Source organism: Wolffia australiana, chromosome 2 (genome assembly GCF_029677425.1).
Source record: "Wolffia australiana isolate 7733 chromosome 2, ASM2967742v1".
Classification (NCBI taxonomy): Eukaryota; Viridiplantae; Streptophyta; class Magnoliopsida; order Alismatales; family Araceae; genus Wolffia; species Wolffia australiana.
In genome coordinates, this window is record NC_135836.1 from 21,709,854 (window position 1) to 21,717,347 (window position 7,494).

The following is a 7,494-nucleotide window of genomic DNA, read 5'->3' on the forward strand; positions in this document are numbered from 1 at the left end:
ATACCTCTTCGTTTACAAAGCTTCCACTTTTTTCAATTCATCCCTTTACCAAAAAAAAGAGAAAAATGGGGTTTCTTGTTCTGGAATCATGTATGCTCATTAGTTAGAGGAATTATTTATCACTACATACATCATCTCATGCTTAGGTGGACAAGCACTTTTATATTTTACCATTATGAAAATTATCCTTCATCATCATTATCCTCTAACCCTTCTGGTGTATTCTGCTCTTTCATTTGCTATTGGGAGTAAGCTATATAAGTATTGAGCCATCCACCAATCATTTCTTTCTTTTCCATTAGTTAGATAGAAATTTCACCACCCATGATTCGTTGATTCACCGTTGATATTCTGTGCTTAAACTAGAGGAGAAGAATGTTCACCTTTTACCTTCAAGTAGGAGGAAGGTTTGTAGGGTATCCTAGATGTCAACATAGCCATTACAAGTGACAGAGCGCCTTAGATCGGAAGGAAAGAGAAGGAATCACCTTGATTATAGTAGCATACCCAGCGAGAAGTAAGCTTCTGTCCTCATGAGCACCAGCTCTTTCTAAAACCATGAGGGATTTCATCAATTATGGTTGAGCAATGCATGGAATATTCTTACTTAGACGTGTACTTGATATCATCAACATTTCATACTTAACTTTCTATGATCAGAATCTGAGTAAACAAACCGAAGGAGACTTTGATAAACTCAAATAAGGGTAGTTATTTCCATGCATTAATCATCTTATATCTTTTGAAAGTAAGTACATCATTGCCAAAACTGCTTGTTTTTGCATAGTAATGAGATCATGCCTTTTCACTACCCTAAAGATGAAAAAACTTACATTTCTACTTAATTAGTGTTTCCATCAATGATTTGACATGAATTTCACAAGTTAAACAGTTCTGGATTTACTCTTAATTGGATTTGAGGGATATTTCTAACCCCCACTTGACTCATTGAGTCAAGTGGGATATGAATCTAACGATTTCCCTAGTGTGTTGACTTTTCAGGTCAAGGTTGACTTTTCATGGTCATAAAATTACGAAATTTTATGGGAAAGTCAAGAAAGTAGTCTGAAAGCTTGGGACAAAAATTCAAGTCAAAAGGAGCAAATATCAAAAAGATACACGCTGACCAGTGGAGCTGACTCAATTGATAGGCTTGGTGCAAAGGAACTTGAAGGAGACCTTCTAGAATGTCCTTGGAGGCTTCCAAGTTGATCAAGACATATGGGGGTGACTCCAGATGGCAGATCCTGGTTGGATGAGAGCCCAAGGTTGAGATCCAGGCCAGGATCCATGAGGTGGAACCCATCCATCCATCCATTCCAGCCCAAATCCAAGGGCTAGAGATGATTTGTAACAAACTCTAACCAACTCTAACCAACTTGTTCTGTTCCCTCCAAATTCGACCTGGGGGGAAAGAATCTGGTTGGTTGGGGTCTGTTCACCTGGATTGAAGCTTCAAGAAATCAATCCTGGACGCTCATCCATGATCCAACCACCAAGAATGACTGAAACAAACACATGTAGCCCTATAAAAGGGCCCCCCTCACCCTCTTTGAGGGCATCCAAGAATTGAGGATTGTTTTCTTTACTTTGTGTCTTTCTTGAGCTTGTTCCTGGGTCCATCTTAATTCAGAAGGTGCAAGGAGTCTTCTAGAAGCGTCCTGGATCTTGAAGCCAGTTGGTAGGGAGTTGGAGCAACAATCTTGGGCCATTTGTGGTGTGACAAAAAGGTTACGCTGTTCTTTCCACCCTATCTCCTTTTAGAATTATCTTAAGCTTCTTGGCTATAAGGCAGATAGCCAACGTCTCAAGCTTTCCAACGCCTACTCACACGTGTCAAACCGATATCTGGAACTCCAGATATCGTCATTTTGGTCCATAGCACGTGAGAGGACCTCCGCGCGCGGCGGAGCGGCGAAGCCCAGCGCACAAGCAGTGGCGGAAGCGCCCAGGCTTGTGCGCTATCTCTCTCCTCCTCTTCTTTTTTCCATTCAATTAATTCAGAATTTTTTATCTCTCTCTAGAGACGATAAAAAATTCTGAAAAAATTCTCAAAAATCATTTTCAATCTAAACTTTCTACGGAAATTATTTTACACTTGGTAAAATTCATATCATCCTTCTTAATTGAACATTTACCTTCATAATCACTAAAAGCTTTACAAAAAAGGTTATATGAATCTTGAACTTGCAATACTAGTTGAAAATCTTTCTAACTAACTACCTAGCTCCCTGAGGGATCGACCCTTACTAAAATACTACTAGTAAGGAAATTAAATTATTGATTGGTACTTAACTATCCTTACAAACGACTCTCAATCAAATTGTACCCCTTAGTTAGGACCAATCAGACTTCAAGGCCATTTAAGGGACTATCAATGAAATAAGTTTGGGGGGTCTAATAGCACAAATTTTGATTTAATTTTAGGATATTTACATGTTTTTATGCATAAAAATTATTAAATATGTGTGTCATCAAGATTAAGAGACTTAAATATAATTTTGGATTGATATTCTGATTTTTGCACATTTTAGTGAATTCTTAAGGATTTTTCTGATGTCATATTTTCAAAGAAAATAATTTTACTATGCAGAATATATTTTTTATAAATTTCTTGGACGTGTATTTAAAGAGATATGTTTATGAGTTTGTATATACATATATATATATATATTATATTTTTATGACTTATAATTTATTTATAATAATTTATTAGACATTATTTCGAGTTAAAATTTTAAAACCACGTGTCGCCATACGATTCATCAAATGGCGACCAATCGCGTCCTTTGGACATGATTAGTTGCGCTAATCATTGTGAAAAGGCACAATTATGGCATCACAAATCAGTATTTGACGGCAAATGATTAGATGGCAAAATGGACCAATCATTCTCTGATGCGATGATATGGTTTTTTGCAGGGGGCGATGCGGACCAACAAAAATAAAAAACCACGTTTTGTGCAATAAATGCTGATAAGAATCAGGAAAAGTATGCTATAAAAATGGAAAAAGAGAAGTCAAAATGTGCAGGGACACATGTGGTGCGCACGTGTACCACTACAAGCCATTAAAAAAAGAGGAAAAAGACAAAACACTACTGACAGGGCATGCGGAAACATGTGCCATGTAAGGGACTAAAAAGGTGAATCTTTTCTTTTTCCTTGATGTGAAAAGGGAAAACACGTGCAGCGTCAGCGTGTCATTCATTTAAAAAGAGAAAAGGGAAATATTCCATGATCTGGCATGCTGTGATGCGATGCCACGTCATGGAATAATCAATTAATAATATAAACAAGTCTGTTGTCCTTTTTCCTTGCAGGTACATGTGGCGGCTTTGAAAGGCGTGAGCGTGGAAGACAATGCGATGAGGAATCTCAACGATTTGATAGTTCAACAGAAACAGAAAAAGCCGAAACGTTAGCACTAATGACAAGGAGAGAGAAAACATGAAGGGCTAGGATTTCTCCAAATTCAAACCGTGATATGTGACAATCCACAGGTCTGATTGAGATGAATTTTTTGGATTTGCTTCATCTTCCCCTTCTCTTTCCATCCATACCTTTTGATCTAAAAATAGAGGCCTGGTTGCTGTGAAATTCATCCTTGAAATTGCTTCCCACTCTGTGGAATAATTGAAAGATAGTAAGTTTTTGAGATCCATCAAGTGTGTTTTTGGTGCCTTAAGTGTGTCAAGAGAAGCATTGGAGAAAAGGGGGAGCTTACTGACACTCGTAAATCGACGTGATCCTGGCGGAACATAAGGATCTATGGTAAGAATCTTCACCTTATGCTGTTCTTTCCCGACACTGTGGATAGCATAATTCAATTCTACAGTCATCTTTTCACCTGTCATACCACCTCCTTACATCCTCGTAATCTCATCTTTCTGTCATCATATTGTTCACACACTCGATCTTTATCATATCTAACACATTCTCTACCTCACTCATGTAACGTTTCCCATCACTCTGTTTTCATTGTATCTTTTCTTTGATAATTCCATGTTTGAATTATAACTATCTACAACCTTTGACTCGATATCACTATCCTGGCTATTATATTAAAACTGTAGTAAGAATATTAATCCTTAACCATCGTTCCCTGTGGAGACGATTCGTACTTATCATTAGCTAGATTTTCATAAGTATTGGTATGTATTTACTGAATAATCTCAATTACCGACGACAAGTTAAACCCTAAAACGGAGACTATCAAACAACCACGCACGTCAAGGAGCTGCATTCTCTTGACTTGGGTCTCCTGATGATCGGCCTACTATGGGCCTTGAATGCGCAACTTGTCGTGGCCCTTCCATGCACTGCTTACGCGACAGTGCCCGCTGGCCTGCTGTAGGCTTGAGCGCTGGCACAACTATAGATGCCTTAGTTAAAAATCAGTTTTTCTTCTTTTATCTCTCTTTTGATTTCTTTCTTCAACTTTGACTTCATCCTTGTTATATTGAATATTACATAAAGAGATAAATTACATAGTAACTGTTGTTGGGGATAAATCCATGCTCCTTGCAAGAATATTGTTACTGTTATATCTTTTTGGTCACTCATGTTAAGGCTTCGGGGGCCAGAGTAGAGAAGGCTTAACAGTCCAAGTTGAAGTATGCCAACTGGCATAGTTCCATGGAAGGCTTTGGGGTCATGGATGATAACGCTTTACTGACTTTTTTCTTTTTATTGGTATCCTTATTTAGCCCTTTTTCATTGTGATTTTCTTGGGGGGCATTCAACCAAACATGGTTAGGGAAATCATCACCTCAAGATAGATACCCCGAACAACATTAAGGGTTAGCCTAAGATATCTAAGAAAAGTAATTGTGTCTCCCATCTTTTCTACCTCCTTTCCCAGTTCAAAAAGTCATAGGTTACTGAACTAAGTTAAAGATAAAATTTATACATAACCTAATTCAGACCCCCTCTTAGGTTAATCCATGGGAACTAAAACAAACACAATGGATGCAAAGCTCATGCAGCACACAATCATATTTTTGCACAATCTAGCCTTTGATAGTGCGCATATCTTGGATCCATTTTTAAAATTAGACGCAGTGGAGAAATCATGCCACTAGAATGTTCTCTCTTATCTTTGAAATCTCTTCGTAATTATAAGACCAAGAGGCTTCAGATGATGACAACAAGCAGGGACAATTGTCACAAGGCCAACAACCACCACATTATACCACTTTAACACATCAGTTTATGCGGTTGGGCCATCAGCATCTACCATGATTAACACCCACCCATGAGGTATAGAAGTACATCAACATTCCTTGTAGCGGCAAGGAGGAAGATTCCTCATTGAGATGGTGGAAGGAGGTTGGCACATGATACTTTGTCTAACAGAATGAAGGAGGAGAGTAATCAAATGGCACTATTTGGGATGCAACACACACCTTGAAACTTATCTATTTATGTATATGTGCTTCCCTTTATGATTTGGTTCTGTAGATATTTTTTTGGAATGTAAAAAATAAACTCGTCTTTGCTTTGTTATCTCTCTGATGTACATCTTGTATTGCTTCTTTCTTTTCCTCTTTGTTCGTTTTCCTTCTCTATACCTAACTCTTCATATGTATCCAAGTCTTATCCTATCCTCACTCTCACACTCTCATCTTCTCATCCTGATTTCCTGGCAATAACTCAGTTGTAGTTGAGCTGCAGCTGATATTTATATATTTGCTTTTTGTTTCTTTGTCTCTACCTCACTATTTGTATGCATTTCTTTGATAAACCAAAAATCGGTGATGAAAACATACACATCTTATGGCTATTTTAGGGATCACTTTACTGATATTGTCTTCATGTTTTATGGATTTTCATTACATGCATTAAATGTGTGAGATTTTTAAAAAAATACTTTCTAATGTAATTTTACATACTTTATAGGCCCATTAATTCTTATTGAAAATATACTTAAAACATTATTAAAGTTAAAGAATTTAGTATGTTAGTTTATATCTCAACAAGAATATTCTTTCAGATCAGTGATATGTTAATTCAGGGATAAAAATGAGCAAATGTAATTATATTTTCATTTTTTGGGTCTCTCTTTCATCTAGTTCTCTTCTCCTCCACGTTTTTCTTCAGATCAAACTTCATTGATCCATGTTCGACCTTTGGTGATGAAAGCTATAATATTTTCTTAATTCTTACACCAAACAGTATTATCCTCAATCCTATGGATTTGTAACGTGATTAAAAAAACAGTTATCTCTGACAAGATGTTCAAAATCAAATTGAATCAATCTCAAGAGTTTGATCTTTCTGCTGTCTTAGTCAACTGCCTGATTCCTCAACATCTAAGTTCAAATCCCTGTAACATTTTCCATACTAAACCCAAAGATGAGATTCCAAGTTCCACAAATTTTTACGAATGTGAAAAAAGAGTAATAAGTTGAACAAAAGCTCAAAATCAACCTAAAGTATAAATTAAAGATATCAAACTTACCACAAGGGCAGCGTAGTATAAAATTATTAGGTCAACTTTCTTTCATTTAAATCTTAAATCACCCTACACCAAAAAAACACAATTTTACTAATAAGTGACAACTATTCACTAGGAATGCTGAAAAAATGCTTGAAAATTTCTTCAGAGAGTGAAAGATCTCTCCTGCTTTTGGATTGTGATTTTCAGATAGCAAGGTGAGGGTGTGTTTGAAATTAGGGCTCAAAATTGTATGTATGGACTTTTAAATATGTAAGGGGATGTCTGTAATTTATCAAAAGTCAACAGTCATATGTATTGCAATAATTGGAAAATATGAAAGAGTAATTTTATTAATTTGAATTTTTATATTTAATTTTTTCCATAATTTCAAAACACATCTCTAGTGTTATGATTAAAAACTAGCTGTTACTCCACCAACCTCAGCTTTTAAAAATCTAAAACTTTCAGCTATGTTTACTACATTATCCTATTCAAGATATAAAAATTGGATAGTGATATCTTTGTGTACTTGATTTTCTTTAAACTATAAATAAATTCAGCCTTATATATCCTAAAGTAGTAACAAGGAATTTAATAAAGTTATTAAACCAATCAAATGAGGCCAAATCCACACAAATATTTGAACTAGGGTGCTTCCGTTCAGAAAAGGAATACAAACATGGATGTAGGATAATGACATCGGATGTTTTTTTGCTTCACTTTCATTCATTGTGAATAAATAATTTATTTTTTTTCTGTTATTGGTTATCAGATAATGGAATTTTTTTCAGACATTATCTTTTATCGTATTCGTAATCGGGAAGCGTTTCTCAAATTTTGAGCTTTTTTAGCTTTGATATCCAACATCATGGAAACATATTGGATATCGAATAATATTAATAATATAACATACTAATATTCTCATATTGAATAATAGTATATGTCTCTCTATCGATCAGTCAATCGATCAATCGATCGATCGATAGAGAGAGAGAGAGAGAACAACAGTCGGAGACAGACAAACGAGTGGGACAGAGGGAGAGGCAAATAAAG

At 35.9% G+C, this 7,494-nt stretch overlaps 1 long non-coding RNA gene across 1 annotated transcript; it reads left to right on the forward strand.

Annotated features, from left to right (window-relative positions):
• Window positions 1–742: 742 nt before the first annotated feature.
• Window positions 743–5,504, forward strand: LOC144715602 (uncharacterized). The gene is made up of 3 exons (XR_013584665.1): window positions 743–1,730; window positions 2,923–3,145; window positions 3,323–5,504. It is a non-coding gene; the product is annotated as an uncharacterized LOC144715602 (long non-coding RNA).
• The last annotated feature ends 1,990 nt before the right edge of the window (window positions 5,505–7,494 follow it).